The sequence below is a fragment of the Stomoxys calcitrans genome, chromosome 2 (assembly GCF_963082655.1).
Source record: "Stomoxys calcitrans chromosome 2, idStoCalc2.1, whole genome shotgun sequence".
In the NCBI taxonomy this organism is placed as follows: Eukaryota; Metazoa; Arthropoda; class Insecta; order Diptera; family Muscidae; genus Stomoxys; species Stomoxys calcitrans.
The window spans coordinates 41,599,264-41,617,144 of NC_081553.1; the positions used below are offsets into that span (position 1 = coordinate 41,599,264).

At 36.5% G+C, this 17,881-nt stretch overlaps 1 protein-coding gene across 7 annotated transcripts in view; it reads left to right on the forward strand.

Annotated features, from left to right (window-relative positions):
* The first annotated feature begins 5,404 nt into the window (after nt 1–5,404).
* LOC106095724 (uncharacterized) overlaps nt 5,405–17,881 on the forward strand; it is a 91,154-nt gene continuing 78,677 nt past the window's right edge. For 4 of the 7 annotated variants that reach the window (XM_059363735.1, XM_013263033.2, XM_013263034.2 and 1 more), the window contains exon 1: nt 5,405–6,083. The gene's annotated coding sequence lies outside the window, so the exon portion shown is untranslated. The remainder of the gene's footprint in view (nt 6,084–17,881) is intronic. The other 3 variants (XM_013263024.2, XM_013263026.2, XM_013263027.2) reach the window with 3 other exon arrangements.

Consider the following 17,881-nt stretch of genomic DNA (forward strand, 5'->3'; position numbering starts at 1 on the left):
TACGGTCCTAACTCGGTAAAGCTCCCTTTTAAACCGATTTCCCTATTTGACTTCTTGAGCCTCTAGAGGGCGCAATTCTTAACCGATTTGGATGAAATTTTGAACGTGCCGTTTTATTATTACTTCCAACAACTCTGCCAAGTATGTTTCAAATCGCACCCTACCTTATATAAGTGCCATAAAAACCGATCTTTAGATTTGCCTTTTAGAGATTTTAGAACAATTACCACCAGATTTAACTGAAATGTTGCACATAGTCTTTTGTTACGACTACCAACAGCCGTGCCAGGTATGGTCCAAATCGGTCCATAACCTGATGTAGCACCCATATAAACTTATCTCGCGATTTGACTTCTTGACCCTCTTAAGGGCGCAATTATTATCCAATTTGCCCGAAATTTTGAAGGTGGTGTTTTTTTTTATGACTTCTAACAGCCATGATAAATACCGTTCATATCGGTCCACAACTTGATATAGCTCTTATATATTTGAAAAAGTCACTCAACGAACTTGAACGCGTAGGAGATTCATGGTGCAGACTATATATGATTCGGTGCGGCCGAAATTAACTCGGTATTACTTGTTGCTGTTATTTTTACTGTCTTATACAGTGTTACGGTCTAACATAACTTTCTTTATCTATGTCTTCTCTTTCTATTTTACCGTACAAATTGGTCTCCGACTTAGGCAGCTAGTTACCGGTGTTGCTAGTCGCGTGTCCTCCAACCTTATCTACAATAACTTAGCGAGGACTCGAACCCAGTGTTATAGGCGCGCAATGACCCATATGTTAGACATTTCCAACAAAAGTGAAATGTATCCTCCATATGTTTAAATACTCTTACACACGTATGCACATAAGTATTAATTCAGTTACTACATACAAAATTGGTAATTGTTAAGAATAAATACAAAAAACCACAAACCTCGAAATCGAGAGTAAAACAAAAGTAATCTTTAAATTGTAATAAAGCCAAACTTCCAAAAGATTATGGATCAACTTTTCATTTCTATCAAAAGCTGAACCTCCCAGGAGGGGTAGCTAACCCATCCACGCAGCCAAACATTCTGGTTACTTGCCTTACCATCTATTATTGAGCATTTCATATGCCACTCCTGCCGATGGCCTTTATGGATTTGTACTGCAATCGCATGTGGGTCTAAACTGGCCAAATTACTTTCATTGTCGTTGTCCATAAAAAACGAAATTTCTCGTTGTGCCACTTTTGAGATCGCTTGGTGGGTTGATCATCCACAGCATTCACGATGCAGACATCAGACTCTGCTCTAACAGTCGCATGTTGCAATGGGGAGGCACAATTAAAACATAATAAACAAGTGACTGACTGTCTGACTAGGAGGATGGATGGTGGTTGCACCAACCGCCTGTCAACCGGTACGTATGGCGATTTGGCGCTTGCAGACAGGTTGAGTAAAATTTTGGCAGGCACGTTTGGATGACATTCGTTCAGTTGCGCTGATTGCCACTATGGTTGGTGCCGGTCGAAAGGCTTTTTTCAATGCGTTCGTGTTTTGTTTTTTTCTTTTGCTATGGCAGCAATTCTTTTTGACAGTTTTGTTTTTGATAGTACGATATTGATAGTTTGATGTGGATGCCGGATTATGTACACATTAGGGTGCTACACATGTCCTGGTTCTTTGTCGACTTTCGAAGATGAAGGTTTAAGAGATTGGTAAAATTTATAGAAATCAAAGGTCAGATGCCGCATGCCAAATCGGACAAAAATTGCGGCTTGTAAAGACAAAAGAAGTCAAATCGGTTGATCGGTTTATATGGGAGCTACATCAAGTTATAGACCGTATATGGCACGGTTGTTGAACGTAGTCAGAACGTAGTCACTATGTGAAAAACTTAAGCCAAGTCGAACAAAAATTGTGGCTTCCAGGGGCTCAAGAATTCAAATCGGGAGATCGGTTTATGTGGGAGCTATATCAGGCCATAGACCGATTCGGACCTTACTTGACACAGTTGTTGGAAGTCATAACAGATTACATCGGAACAAAATTGCGGCTTGTAAGGGCTTCAAAAGTCAAATCGGAAGATCGGTTTATATGGCAGCCAGGGACGTAGCCAGGGGGGCTACGAGCCCCCATCAAAATGATTTTGTCTAAAGAAAAAATTTAAATTAAATTTATTCTAAACAAAAATTTCATTGACATTTTTATATTCTATAATATTCTACAAAGGCAAAATTGTTCTGAGGCCAGGGTCGCCTTAAATTTTTTTCTTAAGGACAAAATGAAAAAAAAAATTTTAATAATATTTTTCAGCATAATATTCTTATATGACAAAATTTCAGCACGGGCCGGACCCCCTGTCGAAATAATTTTTTTAAGACAAAATTTCTATAAATTTTTTTCTTGGTTGGTGTGCGATGCTGTCTTTGGCTTTCCTCTTCTATTTGCATGTCCCATCATTGAGCTCGTCTCGAAAGAAAAAACAAACAAAATTTGTAAAATTTAATTATCTTCGCCCTAACAGGCAAAAAAAAAAAACTTGAAAAATGAACAAATTTGGCAGAGCCCGGCCGGGACTCGAACCTGGGCACACGGAGCAACAGCGAAACCCGTTGCCGTTGTCTAGCCATCAATACAACTTCCAACAGATGTATAAAATCATGTGTAGTACGGAAGAAGTGTAATTAGCAACAGAAAGAATGTCTGTCATTATACAAAAATACATGCATTGGGAAAAAGTACAGCTAATAGACTCGGTTGTCGAGCGTGGTTAATGTGGTAATTGTATCATAGATGCGTTTTCGCTATTAATACGATTCAAATACAACATACCAACGGACGGCTCTTAAAGCCATCACATATCATATGGTTGAAAAGTCTTCTAACCAAAGACGAAACGCGTCCCATAGTGGTTGGTGTGTGTTTGGCTTTCCTTTTCCATTTGCATCTCCAATCATTGAGCTCGTCTCGAAAGAAAAAGAAACAAAATTTTTTTCTAAAGACACAATTTTTATAAAAAAGTATGTTATTGAATTTTTTCTAAAGACTAAATTTTAATGATTTTTTTAAGGACTAAGTTTCAGCGAAAAACTCTGTAAAGACAACCTAACCTCGAGATTATTTTTTAAAACTAAAATTTAAATTTTGAATAACCATTTTTAAAGTCTTTTTATTATGCTTATCTGTCCCAAACAATATTTTCTTAAATTTTTTATAGACAAATTTCAATAAATATTTTTAAAGAAAAAATGTTAACCCATTACGCCTGACCCTCGATTCCGTTGTTCGATTTTGATGAAATTTTATCTCTATATATAAAAGAGACGTGTGATTGACTCATTGGCTGACTGACTGATTGACTGATCAACGCCCAGCCCAAATGGCTAAAGCTAAAGCTATGTGGGTCGTAGGCGCGCTATAAGACGGAGTTTTGTGATATTCGTACGTTTAGGTACTAAAAAGTACGAAATGGTGACTTTATACCCAACGCGAACGGATGTGATTTTGGGCTTAAATTAAAGAGAGTATCGAAAAATAAGATTTGGTGACAAAAATCTCCCAAAATGGTATCGGAAGTGGGATATATGGTACGTTTAGTAATGCAATTGGTACCAAATATGAAATGTTGACATCGAACCAGGGTTGGAATAAAAAGTACTTAAGAGCTCTACTTGGTACTATTTAGTACTTTCTTTATAGATTAAGCTACAAATCTGAATTTTGGGATACGGGCACATCTTGGCAGTGTGTACCGACGACTAGAAGATTTTGTTGATATACGGACATTTTGGTACTAAAATGTACAATATGACACCTTCTTAACGGATTAAGCTACAGCTTTGAAATTTGGAACGCAGTTACATCTAGGCACTATGTACCCAGCAACTAGAAGTTTTTTTTGATATTTGTTAATTTTGGTACTAAAACGTATAAAGTGGTACTTTATTTACAGACTGATGTACATCTGCGAAATATGGGATACAGGTACATATTGGCAGCATGCAACGGATTACTAGAAGACTGTATTGAAATTTTTACATTTTGGTACTAAAACGTACAAAATGGAACTTTATTTACGAATTGAGCTAAAGACCTCAAAATTGCGATACAGTTACACCTTGACAGTAATTCTCGACCGACAAGAGTTTTTTTAATCCCTACATTTAGGCACTAAAACTTTCAAAATGTTCCATCTTTACGGATAAGGCTAAAGCTATTAAAATTGCGATACAGTTACACCTTGATATTGGATGTACATATGAGGGCAGCAAAGCGACCGGGTATATTCATAATTTAGAGTATTTATATTGACGTAGCAATTTTTTTAAATATTTTGAATTTAAGAAAAAAAATCTCTCTTAGCCCCACGACAAAAAAAAAATAATTTTCTTAATATTTAATGACCATTTGGCAAAGTTAGCTGGATTTAATGATTTTGGCATATAATGGAACCTGCTGTCAAAAGTTATTGCCACTAATTTATTTTTTTAAAAAAATCATCAAATGCAACAAGACATTAAAACGGATTCCAGAAATCTCACTCCTAAGAATTTTGAGAAATTTTTTGTTTCATTTTTGGATATAAAAAACTTTTGACAAGCCCATTTTCCCCCCAAAACATGATGGGAAAAATTGTTATAACTGGTTTCAGTCGTCTACTTTACGTCAATCCAAATTTCATTACGATACCTCTTCCCTTACTCGAGCTAGAATTTTTATTAAGGCAAGATACGTTGCCGTTGTCTAGCGTTCGAAACCATTATTACAACTTCCAAAAGATATTTGCACTGGGTTGACAATCAGTGCAAAATTTATTACCAAATGTCACCGCCGATGTGTCAGTTCCTGCATCCAAAAGCTATCACTATTTAAAAAAAAAAATTGGGAATCAAGAATTTTGACAATTTTCGATTTTGAAAAAATGTGGAGTGTGAACCCCCCCCCCCAAAAAAAAATAAAATCCTGGCTACGTCCCTTATGGTAGCTACATCTAAGTCTGAATTGATATGGCCCATTTGCAATCCCCAACGACCTACATCAATGTTAAGTATCTGTGCAAACATTCAAGTGGTTAGCTTGACGCATTCAAAGGCTATCGTGATTTCGACAGACGGACGGACGGAAGGACGGACATGGCTTGATCGACTCAGAACGTAGAGACGATCAAAAATATACTATATACTTTATGGGGTATTAGACGAATATTTCGAATATACCCCAATCCTATGATGGTGGGTAGAAAAATTTATGGCAATAAGCCTACTATCAAAGTCATTAAAATCCACTTTTCTTTGCCAAAAGGTCACAAAATATTAGGAATTTTTATTTTTTTATTGTTGTAAAAACATAGTCGCTTATGGAATAGAGAGACTTTTTTTGTAATTTTCTTCAAACATTAAAAAAAAAAATTAATAACCTTAAATAATATAAAACCATTTTCATCCGCCGATTATATATTTTCCAAATATCAAAAAAAAAATTTATTTTAATTTCTTAAATCGTAGTGCGTTGCCGATAATTTCCGTAGGGCTCAACATGGACTACTAACGGACTTTGAGAAGGCCGCTAATTAACCAAGGAACTTTCTGAGGGCTTTATTTACCAGTACTAAGCTTTTTGCCTTGTGGAAACATTACGCGTTGTACTTCAATTCACTTTCTCCCAGAAAATTGTTTTCATGCTAAGAAATCGTTCATATTTTCATCATTATTTCAGTTCAACTGCAACACTTCCCATTTTTTCAGTATCGCATTTTTCCCACTCTTTCTTTCAAAATAAAAAAGTAATCAATAAGAAGAACGGTATATGAACAACCAAGGCAAGAATTACTCAAACTAACCAACCAAAAAAAAAAGAAGTAGGTCTTTCATTTCCTACTCATCTTCTTTGCCGATGTGTGCCTTCTTGGGGCGCATCTTTTTTTCCGTTCATTCGTTCACACATAACTCAATTATAGTTCAGTGACTTGCCGGGGCATCACCATCATCATCGCATCATCATCACCATCGCCATCATCAGCAGCGTGGATGGAGCTCTTTATACTAGCATGCAAGAAGGAAGCTGTAACACCTGATTCTGCCATAAGAATGATGCCTATCCACTAGGTAAGTACTTTTGCCATGCCTCATTTAGTGCGCACCGTTTTGTGGCTTTACCACAACCAGGCCCGGCATGTCTCTTTGGTGTGGTTGCATATTTCTGTTACGCGCATTGACGTAGTTTCTGATGTAGTCGTAGTGGACGTGATCGTCGTTGTTGTCTTCGGCATAATGTGAGATGTGAAAGTTGTTATCGAACTACCAACGCTTAATAAACCTGAACCTGTGGAACCCCATTTGGGATTGCGACCAATTACTTATCTATTGGCCGAAACAAGATCGAATTGCATTATTTTCAAGTAGGCGATTATTTTCACTTGGTTTACTTTTCATTTGTCTGTCAATAGATAATATGCGAATAACTTGTTAAAGAGTCCTTGTTTTTTTTTCTAAAGACAAAATGTCCATGAAATTTTCTCTAAAGACAAAATGCCCATGAAATTTTCTCTAAAGACAAAATTTCCATGAAATTTTCTCTAAAGACAAAATTTCCATGAAATTTTCTCTAAAGACAAAATTTCCATGAAATTTTCTCTAAAGACAAAATTTCCATTAAAATTTCTCTAAAGACAAAATTTCCATGAAATTTTCTCTAAAGACAAAATTTCCATGAAATTTTCGCTAAAGACAAAATTTCAATGAAATTTTCTCTAAAGACAAAATTTCCATAAAATTTCTCTAAAGACAAAATTTCCAGGAAATTTTCTCTAAAGACAAAATTCCCATGAAATTTTCTCTTAAGACAAAATTTCTATGAAATTTTCCCTAAAGACAAAATTTCCATAGAATTTTTTCTTAAGACAAAATTTCCATGAAGTTTTCTCTAAAGACAAAAATTCCATGAAATTTTCTCTAAAGACAAAATTTAAATGAAATTACCTCTCAAAGACAAAAATTCCATGAAATTTTCTCTAAAGACAAAATTTCCATGAAATTTTCTCTAAAGACATGAAATTTTCTCTAAAAACAAAATTTCCATGAAATTTTCGCTAAAGACAAAATTTCCATGAAATTTTCTCTAAAGACAAAAATATTCTCTAAAGGCAAAATTTCCATGAAATTTTCTCTAAAGACAAAATTTCCATGAAATTTTCTCTAAAGACAAAATTTCCATGAAATTTTCTCTAAAGACAAAATTTCCATGAAATTTTCTCTAAAGACAAAATTTCCATGAAATTTTCTCTAAAGACAAAATTTCCATGAAATTTTCTCTAAAGACAAAATTTTGATTAAATTTTTTTTAAAGACAAAATTTTGATGAAATTTTCTCTAAGGACAAAATTTCCATAAAATTTTCTCTAAATACAAAATTTCCCTAAAGACAAAATTTTGATTAAATTTTCTCTAAAGACAAAATTTTGATGAAATTTTCTCTAAAGACAAAATTTCCATGAAATTTTCTCTAAAGACAAAATTTCCATGAAATTTTCTCTAAAGACAAAATTTCCATGAAATTTTCTCTAAAGACAAAATTTCCATGAAATTTTCTCTAAAGACAAAATTTCCATAAAATTTTCTCCAAAGACAAAATGTCCATGATATTTTCGCCAAAGACAAAATTTCCATGAAATTTTCTCTAAAGACAAAATTTCCATGAAATTTTCTCTAAGACAAAATTTCTATGTAATTTTTTCCAACGATAAAATTTCCATGAAATTTTCTCCAAAGACAAAATTTCCATGAGATTTTCTCTAAAGACAAAATTTCCATGAAATTTTCTCTAAAGAAAAAATTTAAATGAAATTTTCCTTAAAGACAAAATTTCTATTAAATTTTCTCTAAAGACAAAATTTCCACGAAATTTTCTCTAAAGACAAAATTTCCATGAAATTTTCTCTAAAGACAAAATGTTCATGAAATTTTCATGAAATTCTCTAAAGACAAAATTTCCATGAAATTTTCTCTAAAGACAAAATTTCCATGAAATTTTCTCTAAAGACAACATTTCCATGAAATTTTCTCTAAAGACAACATTTCCATGAAATTTTCTCTAATGACAAAATTTCCATGAAATTTTCTCTAAAGACAAAATTTCCATGAAATTTTCTCTAAAAACAAAATTACCATGAAATTTTCTCTAATGACAAAATTTCCATGAAATTTTCAATGCAGATAAAATTCCATGAAGTGTTGTCTAAAGACATAAAATCTTCTCTTATGATAAAATTTTCATAAAAATTTATTTACAAACATCATTTCCCGGATCCGGGAAACGGGGTCACAGATTGAGACTACTGAAGGTTTAACCTGCGCGCACAACGAAACGACTTTTGTGGACGCTGTCTTGATGAGGATGACAAGGAAACGATCGAGCCCGGGTCTACTAGGGCATAAGCTTCCCATCTTAAGGAGGCGATTTTTCTCCGAACTCTGAGATCGAGGATAAGACTCGTTTGATTCGACAGTGGACGCAATGAATTTTTCAATACGCTCTCATGCATGCGCAGAGGCGGAGTACCATTGTTTGACAATTGGCTAGTGAATAATTGAGTGAGTATGGACCGACACTTCGGAGAAGCACTCGCTTGATTGCGTGATAGATAGGTGCTTGCTCCCTAATCTCAAATTATATTTCTTGTAATTTTCATATCTCATCATACCCTTATCTGTCCTATGAGACGGAGCAAGGGGCAGGGTATTTTATCATCATATTTTTATCATCCTTTTCCTTTTCTTCTTTTTCTTACCAGGTTGCAACAATGGACCGAACTGGTCTCCGAGTGAACTCACCCCTGGACCACCCATTCAACCTTAACCTTCTCTTAACACAAAACCTCCATGCAAATTTCTCTAATGACAAATTTCCATGAATTTTTCTCCAAAAGACAAATTTTCATTGATTTTTCTCTGGAACCAACATATCCATGAAATTTTCTTTGAAGAAAAATTTCCATAAAATTTTCCCCAAAGGGAAATTTCTACGAAAATGTTTCCAAAGACAATATTTAAGTGAAATTTTCCCTAATGAGAAAATTTCCATAAAATTTTCTCTTGTAATAAGAGAGACAAATGGAGGGCGGAGTAGGATGAGACTTCGATCTACACAGATGGCTCCTAGATGAGTCAGGGACTGGATTGGGAGTCTGCTCTGATGCACTCAATATCAGTATGTCTCTGAGACCGCCGGACGAGTGTACGGTCTTTCAGGCAGAGGGCTTACCGCCGTCGAAGCTCAGAATTTATGTGGACAGTATGGCGGCGCTCAAGGCCTTGGGGTCGACGATGGTGAGGTCGAGATGCGTGGCGGGCTGTTTGGAATCCCTGAATAGGCTCCTGGCCCACGATGTGACACTGACATGGATTCCTGGGCATAAGGGGGATCCAGGAAATGAGAGGGTGGATGAGTGCGCCAGAAGGGGTTCGTCTGCACCGGGCGGGCCAGTCATCGGTCTTGCCTACGTGCCATTTCTCGAGCTACTAAACACAGTAGATGGGATGGTCAGGGCGGCGTCGGTGGTGGGACTCGGTAGATGGTTGCCGGCCTGCGAAAGCGCTATGACCGGTCATCGACCGGAGGAGGAAGAGGGTGATAAGAGGTCGATGAGTACTTTAACAAGGGTCATAAGCGGCCACTGTGCTATAGGCCACATGGCGGCGCGCATGGGGATACCGCACAATGGCTTCTATAGGAGTTGCCTCGATGAAGATGAGAAGGAGACTATTGAGCACTTTCTGTGTTCCTGTTTGGGTCTACAGAGACGTAGGCTCTCCTTTCTGGCGAGCCGTTTTTTCTTGATCTGGGTGAACTTGCAAACGTACCTTTGATATCTCTCCTGGAGTTTGTTAAGGGAACACGTTGGTTCAGACAGGGGTGTGCCACAGGGGTAGGCGATTCTTCACCCCCCGTTCGGGTTTCTCCACTCCTCCTGTCCTTTTCTTTTATTCGTGTATATCCTCTAGTACGTGGTCTCACATTTTCTTTTTCTTCCCTTTCTCTATCTAGGGTACCACAATGGGCCAAACTGGCTTCCCATCGAACTGACCTTTGGTGGGCAACCCATTCAACCTAACCTTCTCTAATAACAAATTTAACATGAAATTTTCTCTAACAACAAAATCCCATGAAATTTTCTTTAAAGAAAAGAAAATTTTCATGAAATTTTCTATAAAGACAAAATTTTCATGATATTTTCTATAAAGACAAAATTTTCATGCATTTTTTTAAGATTAAATCCCCATAAATTTTATATGTTTTAAAAACATTTTTTCTTCTTTGCGTTTAAAATTTCGATGATATTTTCTCCCAAGACAAAATATGGTGCCAAAAATCCTAAAAGGCAACAATTTAATGAAATAAGTCTATCCAAAAATCTTTGATGCCAAACATTGGCAAATAACCTATCCTTTTCTTTACCAAAACCACGGCATAAAAAACCAATAATTTTCTCAAACTTTGAAATCTAAGTAACTTTTCTTCAGCTTTAACATTTAACTTTTACTCTTCTTCGGAAGTTCAATTCCGTATTTCTTGGAGATTTCATGCCAATCTCAAACACATCATGGATTTTTTCAACACGCATATGCCTGGCGCATGTAATTATCCAAACCCAAGCAAATCACGGCACAAGAACGGGGCATCTTCAACGGTTTAACGGTGGCTAAGATTTGAATCGCACTTTGCGTCTTCTCGGCAAATTTTAAGTCTCGTTGATAGCCAGCATCTTAACTTGAAGATAGGCGCAAAAATGAATAGAAAGATGTACGGATCATCGTCATGATACCACTACTGGGGAACTACAATATTTCGCATAAGCTATGGCCAGTATGAGTACGAATACTCATCCATGGCCATGTTTGACTGTGTCTGTGGATAATAACAGGAAAAAAATTAATAAAGGCCAGTAATGCGAAAGAATGTTCGAATGAAAATGCCTTTTGACGGAATATTTTAGCCATCGCATCAACAGCCAACAACTTTCTTTGTTGTCAGCTCTATTCAATAATACACACTGGGCCTTTGGATTTGCCAAGTTCAAATAAATGCGGAATGAAAGTATTTTTCGCACCATGGAATTAAGCAAAAATGGGGAGTAGTATGATGAGGTATGAGGAAAATATACTTTTCATTCGAATTTTTTGAGATTTATAAAAAATTTTATTTTATATATTTTTTTTGCTGTAGACATAAAATGTTGAGATAATAAAATTTTTGTCAAAAAGTTTCCTTCAGAATTTGGATTTAGAAAAAAATTTAGTCAAATTTGTTTCTTATGGATTTTTATACCCTCCACCATAGGATGGGGGTGTACTAAATTCGTCATTCTGTTTGTAACTACTCGAAATATTCGTCTGAGACCCCATCAAGTATATATATTCTTGATCGTCATGACATTTTATGTCGATCTAGTCATGTCCGTCCGTCTGTCCATCCGTCCGTCTGTCCATCCGTCCGTCCCTCTGTCCGTCCGTCCGTCCCTCTGTCCGTCCGTCCGTCCCTCTGTCCGTTCGTCTGTCCGTCCGTCTGCCCGTCCGTCTGTCTGTCGATAGCACGCTAACTTTCAAAGGAGTAAAGCTTTTCGCTTGCAATTTCGCACAAATACTTATCATTAGTGTAGGTCGGCTGGGATTGTAAATGGGCCATATCGGTCTATGTTTTGATATAGCTGGCATATAAACCGATATTGGGTCTTGACTTCTTGAGCCTCTAGAGGGCACAATTCTCATCCGATTGGAGTGAAATTTTGCACGACGTGTTTTGTCATTATATCCAACAACAGGTCAAAGTATGGTTCAAGTCGGTCCATGTTTTGATATCGCTGCCATATAAACCGATCTTGGGTCTTGACTTCTTGAGCCTCTGGAGGGCACAATTCTCATCCGATTGGAATAAAATTTTGCACGAAGTATTATGTTGTGATATCCAAAATCAGTGCCAAGTATGGTTCAAATCGAACTATAACCTGATATAGCTGTCATATAAACCGATCTGGGAACTTGACTTCTTGAGCTTCTAGAGGGCGCAATTCGTTTTCGATTTGGCTGAAATTTAGCATGACGTATTTTATTATGACTTTCAATAACTTTGCCAAATAAGGTTCAAATCGGTCCATAACCTGATATAGCTGCCATATTAATCGATCTGGGATCTTGACTTCTTGAGCCTCTAGAGGTCGCATTTATTTTCCGATTGGCCTGAAATTTTGTACGACGGATCCTCTCATGACCATCAACATACATGTTTATTATGGTCTGAATTGGTCTATAGCCTGATACAGCCCCCATATAAATAGATCTCTCCATTTTACTTCTTGAGCCCTCAAAGGGCGCAATTCTTATTCGAACTGGCTGACATTTCACACAGGTCTCCAACATATAATTTAATTGTAGTCCGAGTCGGATCATATCTTGTTGTTCTTTCTTTTTGTGAAATTTTTAATTTTCTGGAAATTTTATCAGCATTTTGTTTTAATTTAATATTTCCCACCTCATCCAACCCCCCCTCTTAGCAATCATTGGTTTTTGTCTCATACTTCTCTTTAAATCCTAGACCAGTAAACAAAGAAAATGAGTGACGATTAAATATGCACTTACAAGCCTAATTTTATATGTTTATTTGTTTGTTTTTCTTTCTCTATGAATAAAATTAACCAAAAAAATGGTTTCTAAGACTTAATTAAATTTTCTAATAACTAAAAAATGCATAAATTCACATTTGGAATGGCATGTTGCCTCGCAGAAAACTAACACAAAGTTTCGACTTAAGTGATTTTCAAAAATTTCATTTTCTAAATCTAGACAGACAAAAAATAGAAATTGCAATATTCACCTTTTCATAAGCCAAATATTGTAGAAATCACTTTCTTTGTTTAAAGGTCATGGCCCCTAAAAAATAAGGCCAACTAGCCACAACATTCAAAATTCACAAAAAAGTCTACCCAATTACCATGAAACCAATGAATGAATTTCTGGGTTGCCCCAGAGCCAATAATGGGGAGTGCTGCAAAAAACAAAAAAAAGTACCCCATGTAAACATATGAAAAAAGATGCTGAACGCCAAGGTGTGGGTACACATGCGCAGTTTTTTTGTTGATAATGAATTTATGAAAAGAAACAACCACAAACACGCGACCAGGCAATAAACACTGCCTAATCTCTTCTTGCCTCAAGGAAATTCGCATAGTTTTCTTATGACATTCACATATGAGTTTAGTTAATCTTCGACAGAATTGAAGAAAGTGGACGCTTGTTCTTTAGCTTTGATCAGGCGAACCTGTAATTACATTGGCATATAATAAAGGGTGATTTTTTGAGGTTAGGATTTTCATGCATTAGTATTTGACAGATCACGTGGGATTTCAGACATGGTGTCAAAGAGAAAGATGCTCAGTATGCTTTGACATTTCATCATGAATAGACTTACTAACGAGCAACGCTTGCAAATCATTGAATTTTGCTTATTTACGTAGCCATTCAACCAGAAATGAGCCTCATCGCTGAACAAAATTTGTCAAAATTTGAACACATTTCGAACCGAACACTGATTTTGGTAATAAAATTCAATGATTTGTAAGCGTTGCTCGTTAGTAAGTCTATTCATGATGAAATGTCAAAGCATACTGAGCATCTTTCTCTTTGACACCATGTCTGAAATCCCACGTGATCTGTCAAATACTAATGCATGAAAATCCTAACCTCAAAAAAATCACCCTTTACTTCTAATGGCGTTTTTTATACCCTCCACCATAAGATGGGGGGTATACTAATTTCGTCATTCTGTTTGTAACTACTCGAAATATTCGTCTGAGACCCCATAAAGTATATATATTCTTGATCGTCGCGACATTTTATGTCGATCTAGCCATGTCCGTCCGTCTGTCCGTCTGTCCGTCTGTCCGTCCGTCCGTCCGTCCGTCCATCTGTCTGTCGAAAGCACGCTAACTTCCGAAGGAGTAAAGCTAGCCGCTTGAAATTTTGCACAAATACTTCTTATTAGTGTAGGTCGGTTGGTATTGTAAATGGGCCATATCGGTCCATAACCTGATATAGCTGCCATATAAACCGATCTTGGGTCTTGACTTCTTGAGCGTCTAGAGGGCACAATTCTTATCCGATTTGAATGAATTTTTGCACGAAGTATTTCGTTATGATATCCAACAACTGTGCCAAGTATGGTTTAAATCGGTCCATAACCTAATATAGCTGTCATATAAACAGATCTGGGGATTTGACTTCTTGAGCTTCTAGAGGGCGCAATTCCTATCCGATTTGGCTAAAATTTTGCATGACGTATTTTATTTTTACTTTCAACAACTGTGCCAAATAAGGTTCAAATCGGTTCATAACCTGATATAGCTGCCATATAAACCGATCTGGGATCTTGACTTCTTGACCCCTAGAGGTCGCAATTATTATCCGATATGCCTGAAATGTTGTACGATGGATCCTCTCATGACCATCAACAAACGTGTTTATTATGGTCTGAATCGGTCTATAGCCCGATACAGATCCCATATAAATCGTTCTTTCTATTTTACTTCGTGAGCCCCAATGGGCGCAATTCTCCAACATATAATTTAATTGTGGTCCGAACCGGACCATATCTTGATATCGTTTTAATAGCAGAGCAACTCTTTTCTTATATCGTTTTTTGCCTAAGAAGAGATGCCGGGAAAGGAACTCGACAAATGCGATCCATGGTGGAGGGTATATAAGATTCGGCCCGGCCGAACTTAGCACGCTTTTACTTGTTTTCTTAAAATTTGGTCATAAGTTAATGAAATTTTTCTCTAACTATGAAATATTTTAGAAACTTTGCAGAAAGTGGACAAATTTAACATACATATGGCCGATGCAAAGTCCATTATAAGGGGACCATTAATTTGTAAACAAGCCTTAATTTACTCTGTAAGGGTCTTTTCCCAAATTATGTATAACTTTGGTGCCAACGGATTCATATTGGATAAGAGGGCCGAAAAACACGGGCCAGGCCATTAAAAAAATTTCGCTAAAATTTTGTCTTTAGAGAAAATTTTGAAAGAATTAGTTTACGAGAAAATATCAAGGATGAATGGATTATGAAAATTTTGTCTTTAGAGAAAATTTAATGGAAATTTTGTTTTTGTAGAAAATTTCATGGAAATTTTGTTTTTAGTAAGTTTTGTTTTGTTTTGTAGAAAATTTCATGGAAATTTTGTCTTAAGAGAAAATTTCATGGAAATTCTGTGTTTAGGAAAAATTTTAAAGAAGTTTTGTGTCTAGGAAAAATTTTAAGGAAATTTTGTCTTTAGAAAAATTTCATGAAAAAAAAAATTAAGAGAAAATTTCATGGGTATTTTGTCCTTAGAGAAAATTTCGTGGAAATTTTGTATGTAGAAACATTTTAACGGAAATTTTGTTTTTAGAGAAAATTTCTTGGAAATTTTGTTTTTAGAGAAAATTTCATGGAAATTTTGTCTTAAGAAAAAATTTTATGGAAATTTTGTCTTTAGCGAAAAGGTCATGAAAATTTTGTCATTTGCGATTTACAATACCATGCATGGTCATTAAAAAAAAAAATCCTCAAAGAGGTGTCGCACTGCGGGACGCTGATCGGTCTCGGCTATAAAAAAAGGTCCCTTCTCGGTTCCTGGTGGTAATGTTGTTGCTTAGGATAATGTTCTCAATAGGAAAGGGATGGCACTTCAGACATTTCGACTCTAATATGGATATCAAATTCGTGCTGCACTTCCAAATCCCTTTAATTTGAGCCCCATATTGCCATGGCCGATAAATATGAACCTTTTGGAGTGTGTTTAGGGGCTGGGGCGGTCACCGGCGCTTTGCAGTGAAAATAGATGTTAAATTCGTTCTTTATTCCCAACGAAAATGCAGTTCAGTTTAGGGGGTGCTTTAAGGCGTACCTCAAAACACTTGGCTCCAAAATTAGATATCAAATTCGTTTTATACTCTCAAATACCTTTCATTTGATTCTTATATTATTAGTAGCTGACCCGGGCCCGCTCCGCTGCGCCTTCTTTTACTTTAGATGGGACAAAAGTTTCCTTGGAATAATTAAAGATCTTTTAGGGAAATACCATGATAAGAAAATAGTATACCGTTTGACTAACAGTTTAACAATAAAAATGCCTTTATCTGAATCCCATATGATCTTTATTGGTCTACGAATTTAAGTTTGGATGCAAGGTGTACTCCATTTTTAAAATAGTTCATTTCAGCCCGATTTTCTCATGATGTCTGATTTAGTGGTGTATCAAGTATCCCCCAGATACTTGGCCCTGCAAAAATCAGATTTTCAGATTCGTATTCTACTCGCAAAAACCTTTCATTTGAGTCCCATATTGCCATGGTCGGTAAATATGTCCGATTTAGGGATGTTTTGGGGGTTGGGGTGGTCCCCCTAGCACTTGGTTCGACAAATGGATATCAGATACGTTTTCTTATTCGAAATACCTTTCATTTGAGTCCCATATTGTCGTGATGCGTCTAAATATATGTTTGGTAGGTTTTAGGGTGGGGCGGCCCCCCTAGGTACCCCATCCGAAATTAAGATACCAAATTTTTATTGTTAAGAGATTATATGAGAGCACACAAAATTTCGCTTAAATCGCACCACCCATCTCCGAGATCTGGCCTTCTGAAAATTAGGGTAAGGGGGAGGGTCCGCCACCCCTTCAAATATTAAAAAATGTAGTACACTATTTTCACCACGGGGTTATTATGCACGGGGTTATTATGCACCATCTGTGAAAATTTCAAGAAAATTGGTTCAGCCGTTTCTGAGTCATAAGGAACACACAAACATACAAACAAACAAACACAAATTGATTTTTATACCCACCACCGAAGGATTCATTTTGTCATTCCGTTTGCAACACATCGAAATATCCATTTCCGACCCTATGAAGTATATATATTCTTGATCAGCGTAAAAATCTAAGACGATCTAGACATGTCCGTCCGTCTGTCCGTCTGTCTGTTGAAATCACGCTACAGTCTTCAAAATCAGAGATGCAAAGATTCTTGTTTTGTCCATAAGCAGGTTAAGTTCGAAGATGGGCTATATCAGACTATATCTTGATATAGCCCCCATATAGACCGATCCGCCGATTTTGGGTCTTAGGCCAATAAAAGCCACATTTATTATCCGATTTTGTTGAAATTTAGGACAATGAGTTGTGTTAGGCCCTTCGACATCCCTCGTCAATTTGGCTCAGATCGGTTCAGATTTGGATATAGTTGCCATATAGACCGTTCCGCCGATTTGGGGTTTTAGGCCTATAAAAGCCACATTTATTATCCGATTTTGCTGAAATTTGGGACAGTGAATTGAGTTAGGTCCCTCGACATCCTTCGTCAATTTGGCCCAAATCGATTCAGATTTGGATATAGTTGCCATATAGACCGTTCCGCCGATTTGGGGTTTTGGGCCTATAAAAGCCACATTTATTATCCGATTTTGTTGAAATTTAGGACAGTGAGTTGTATTAAGTCATTCGATATCCTTCTTCAATTTGGTCCTAATCGGTTAAGATTTGGATACAGCTGCCATATAGACCGATCTCTCGATTTAAGGTTTTGGGCCCATAAAAAGCGTATTTATTGTCCGATGTCGCCGAAATTCGGGACAGTGAGTTAGGTTAAGTCCCTTGACGAACTTCTGCAACATCGCTCTGATCGGTACAGATTTGGATATAGCTGCCATATAGACCGATATATCGGTTTTAGGTTTTGGGTCCATAAAAGGCGCATTTTATGTCCCATGTCGCTGAAATTTGAGACAGTGAATTTAGATAGGCTCTTCAACGTCCTTCTTTTATTTGGCCCAGATCGGTTCAGATTTGAATTTAGCTGCCATATAGACCGAT